Source organism: Triticum urartu, chromosome 6, assembly GCF_003073215.2.
Source record: "Triticum urartu cultivar G1812 chromosome 6, Tu2.1, whole genome shotgun sequence".
NCBI classification, from domain to species: Eukaryota; Viridiplantae; Streptophyta; class Magnoliopsida; order Poales; family Poaceae; genus Triticum; species Triticum urartu.
Window position 1 is genome coordinate 79,905,827 of NC_053027.1, and position 5,386 is coordinate 79,911,212.

General features: G+C 45.9%; 1 pseudogene; it reads left to right on the plus strand.

The window, feature by feature from the left end:
* The first annotated feature begins 692 nt into the window (after positions 1 to 692).
* LOC125515935 lies at positions 693 to 3,218 on the plus strand (annotated as a pseudogene).
* Positions 3,219 to 5,386: the final 2,168 nt, after the last annotated feature.

Below are 5,386 nucleotides of genomic sequence, written 5' to 3' on the forward strand. Positions count from 1 at the left end.
GGTGGGGACCGACCACGAGGACGGCCAGCGAGGGTGGGGACAGACCACAAGGACGGCCATCGGAGGGGACTGCAGGCGCGGCGTCGAGGATCCTGAGTGGGAGTTGTTGATCCAGCCCGAGGAAGAAGAAGACGTGAGCGAATCGTTTTTCTTTTTTTGCCCAGATCCATTGGCCAAGCGGCTCGCATCAAACGGCTGGGGCGGGACCGGCCGAAACTTTCGGCCGGTGCGCCGGCGCCTAGCGTTCACCTTAGTGTAAGCACCGATTGGTTTTTTCAGGACTTGTCCTGCAGGTGATTTGAACGAAAAGTTGGATATAGAGTGGCGAGAAAATTATTCTCGACGTCTCCCTTCCTTCATTTTTGAAAATGAACAGATATATTATGAAAATTCACCGGAAGTATAAATCATCTCAAACATAATAAAAACTCCCTTTCTATAGTGTGGCTTTTTATAGTGCGGCCTCTAGTTCGCAGAGTGGCGTGACGGGTAGACTATTATAAACCCCTAAGAATCATGAATCTGACTTTGACATACACAAGAAAAAAAATCAATTCACCTGTCAATAGTAGTTGTGTCACAACTGTTCACAGCTGAATTTATCTGTTTGATTGATCTGCAATATATGGAATGTATTTGAATTTTAAATTTTGGTCCACAAGCTCACACTTCACAACTCACAACACTAGTCAAGCCACAGAGCCCAACTATCACCAGTCCACCACGGTCCACGGCACCCCACGCCAATCCCCATTCCTTCAGCCTGCTCGCCTCGTGCCCGCCGACAAAACCCTAGCCGGGATCCGCCGCCATGGACGCCGCCGGAGGGGGAGGAGAAGAAGTGTTTGTTACCTACGCCCAAATCGGGCCGTACTTCAACCTTCTGGCACTGGAGGGGCCGTCCGCGCAGCATCGCATCGATCGCATCGTCCCCTACCTCATCTCCCTCCCTTCGTCCCCACGCCCGACGCCGACGCCGACGAGTCCTCCGACTCCGACGACGACCACTTCTCCCTCACCTCCTCCTCCGACGACACCGCCGCCCCCGCCGACGGGCCCGCTGTCGTTCCGGCGGCACAGGATGGTGACGGCCAGGACCACATCAGCCGTCTCCCGGACGACCTGCTCTCCAACATCGTCTCCTGCCTCCCCACCAACGAAGCCGCGCGCACCATGGTCCTCTCGACCCGCTGGCGCGGCGTCTGGGCGGCGACCCCGCTCCTCGTCCACGACGCCCACATCAGGGCCGCCGACAGGCACGCCGTGCGTGCCCTCTCGCGCTGCGTGGCCGCTCACCCCGGCCCCGTCCGTGCCGTGCGCGTCACCCGCACCTCCTTCCACCGGCAGGAGTACGCGCTGGAGCGCCTGGTCGCCAGCCTCGCCGCCAAGAACGTCCAGGACCTCATCCTCTTCAACCGACCCTGGCCGCTCGACATGCCGCTCCCCGATGACATCCTCAGCTGTGGCTCTCTCACCCGCCTCTACATCGGCTTCTGGCGCTTCCCAGACACTACCGCCCACCAGCCCGCATTTCCCAACCTCCATGAGCTCGGCCTTTTTCACTCCATCATCGAGGACCGGGATGTTGATGCCTTGCTCGCGCACTGCTTCAAGCTGAGAATCCTCTCCTTTGCCATGGCGTACAGCTGCCGTTCACGCCTCCGTATCAGGTCCAGCAGCCTCCGCGTCATGATGGAATGGAGATGTGGTTTCAATGAAATCATCGTCGAGGATGCACCTTGCCTGGAGCGCCTGCTCTTCCATAGCATTTCCGATCGGAGGCCCGTTAGGATTGTCAATGCGCCTAGGGTGGAGGTGCTCGGCTTCTTGGACCTCCAGGTCCACGCGCTCGAGATTGGTGGCGTTGTCATCAGGTTAACTGGGTCTTGTTACTTCTGTGACCTGCACTTAACACTCATTACATGACTGTGCATCCAATCAAATTTCTCATGGTGTTTAATTTGCCTCAATGGCAGGCTGGTATGAATGTGAGAGCTAGGGCCATGCTGCCAAGTTTGAAGATGCTGGCTGTCAAGGTGCGGTTTTCGCACGACATGGAGGTCAAGATGCTGGACACTCTGCTCAGATGCTTTCCTCGCCTTGAGACGCTTCACGTCATGGTAGTACCCGCACCATATCGATATCTGTTCGTCCCTATACTTGTTTATCTATTGTGATTCAAAATGATAATGTGGATATCAGCTTATTCAAGTGCTAGTTGTTCATGGTTATATATTCCAGATTGATGTTGTAGATATCTGTTCTAGCACTTCTAGTTGTATTTTTGGTGTAATTTGAAGATTGATATGCTAAACTCTAACATTGTTTTTTTTTTTTTGCTATCCAGTCCATTCAACCCAGTTCACCTGATAGTGTTGATTGTGCTGAGTTCTGGAAGTCCCTTGGCTCTTGCGATTGCCTTGAATCTCATCTGAAGACATTCGTCTTCCATAGATACCAGGGTCTGGATTGTGAGTACTTGTTTCTTTGTTATATCTTGAAGAAGGGGAAGGTGCTTAAGACGCTGGGCCTTGATTGTGCTGACAGTGATGATGTGGTAGTGGAGGGAGGCCCTATGTCAGGTTCTTCTGTTGAGGGCAATGCGCCAACAGGTGGAAGCAGTGGCAGTGATGATGTGGTAATGGAGGGAGGCCCTATGTCAGGTTCTGCTGGTGAGGGCAATGTGTCTTCAGGTGGAAGTGGTGGCAGTAATGATGTGGTAAAGGAGGGAGGTCCGGTGTCGGGATCCGTTGGTGAGGGCAATGCGCCATCAGGTGGAAGCAGGGGCAGTAATATTATTTACGTTTGCGTTGCCTCCCCTTGCTGGACCTTTCAGAACGCCATTGACTTGTCAGTGGAGGATCCCTTCTGTGTGTTGAGGCATGACAAGTGCTGGATCGCTCTCGAGTTATGGCATGATTTTGCGGTGAACTGGGAAGGTAAGAAGGTAAGAATGAGGCCATGAAGGTAAGAAGGTAAGAATGAGGCCATGAAGGTCATTCATCGACATGTTAGCTTACTTATCACATCGACATGTTTACTTATTAGTTTACTTATCACATCGACATGTTTTACTAGCATGTTGCACTCTTTCTTGAGGAGACTGAGATGTGGAAGTACCCTGGCTGAATATTGTTTCTGGCCATTTTGGCTTGTAAAAGTACCTATCAGATGCACCTAATATGATTCTGAGATGTGGAATGCAATGCATTTTACTGATCCTCACCCACGGGGCGGTATTATTCAGCTGCGTGACAGATCATACAGATGAGGTATTTCTGTTTGTTGATTCGGAAGCTATATATGGTGGTACACTCGAGGCATTTTCATGCCGGGTTCAGAATTTGCAGTTGCTCCTTGTGATCGCCAAAATTATGCTTGCGTTCACCGTTGTAAGTAACAAAGAATGGCGTGCTTGCCTGTTCTAAAATTTTATTATGTTGTTAAAGACACTATAGTATACCCCCTCGGATCCAAAATGAGCGTCGTGGTTTTAGTTCGTAAATAAGTTACACAACATTGTGTGTTTTGTGGTGCTGACACTTGTGTGTCGAAACCAATAGCTATGGAGTATGGAGTACGTACTGGAGCTCACAGCAACTACCGATGCAGCAACTGCCCATCTGCACGTATTCACCTGAGCAGAATTAGGGTGTAAAGAACGAAGCACGTATCTGCTGCCGTGGCCGACGAAGGGTGCATCAGGGCTATGGAAGCACGTATCCGTTGACGAAACCAATAATCGTCAATGGATGCTCCTGCTACGTGGTGAGCCCATTATCCTCTATAACACTAAGTTCCTTAATTTTAAAGATCCCACATTCAATTCAGGTCTCAATTGAAATTGGATCAACAATTTTTTTCAAAGTTTTTTTATTCAAATTATTTTGTACTGTACACACTATGCTTCCTAATTTATAAGGTCTTAAAATCAATTGAGGTCTTCAATTTAGAATTGTGTCACCTGATTTTAACCGGGTCAACAAATTTCTCAAAGAGCTCTTCCATTCAATTTTTTTAGTTCCCTAATTTTGAAACTCTTTCATTCTATTGAGGCATTTAATTTTGTATTTGGTTTACGATTTTGATCGGGCCAACTATTTTCAAATCAATTAGCAGCAACCGGCTTATGAAACATATCAATGCTGCACAACCTCCTACCACCTAGAAAAAGAAGGGCCACCATGTGATACTGTAGCACCAACATAGTACATGCTGCCATCGACGCAGAAATTTCTTCACATAAATATATGTTGGTTAGCGGATAACACAGATATAACCACATCACAAAAATCCCATCAGATCGCCGCATTATAAACAAAATTAAAACACAGTCTATCATCTACCCCACCTGCCAAACTAAATATTCCATCAGTTCCAAAATATAAGGGGTATTAGTTTTTTGAAAAATCAAAATTCTTCAACTTTGACCAAGTTCATAGCAAAAAATATTGAATTTGTTTACTTTGACCAAGTTCATAGCAAAAAATATCGACATCCACAATATTAAACAAAAGAAGTATGGAAACTCATTTCATGATGGATCTAACCATAATTTTTCTATAAATTTGATCAAACTTAACAGGTTTTACTTTTCAAAAAAGCAATACACCTTATATTTTACAATAGAGTGAGTGATTTTTTTATGAAATCCAACAACACCAATGGCGCAATAGAGTGCCCAACCCTTCTAGTTTATAACACTAAGCTCCCTAAGTTTGAAGAGCTTACAATCAATTGAGGTCTCCAATTGAAATTAGGTCACCCGATTTTGGTCGGGACAGCAATTTCTCAAAGCTATCTCATTCAACTGTTTTATACTATACACTATGCTTTTTAATTTTTAAGTCCTCACAATTAACTGAGGTCTTCAATTAAAATTGAGTCACTCAATCTTGACCGGCTCAACAACTTCTCAACGAGCTCTCTCATTTAATCATTTTACTTTACTATGTTTCCTAATTTTAAAGCTTCAATTCGAAAGGTGTTCAATTTGGATTTGATTTATGATGTTCACCGGGTCAACAATTTCTCAAGGAGCTCTCTCATTTAATTATTTTAATTTACTATATTCTCTAATTTATGCTCTTCGATTCGACTGAGGTATTCAATTTTGGATTTGATTTACAATTTTGATCGGGCCAATGATTTTTCAATTCAAGTTATAGCAACTGGCCTATAAATACATATCAATCCTGCGCACCCTCCCACCATCTAGGAAAAAGAAACGCCACCATGTGATATTATAGCATCAATATAGTACATACAACTACGGAGATAGAAATTTCCCCACTTAAATATGTGTTTATTAGCTGATAACACATAATCATATCCAGAAAGGCCCACCAAATCATCATATTATAAAAAAATAAAGCACAATTCATCA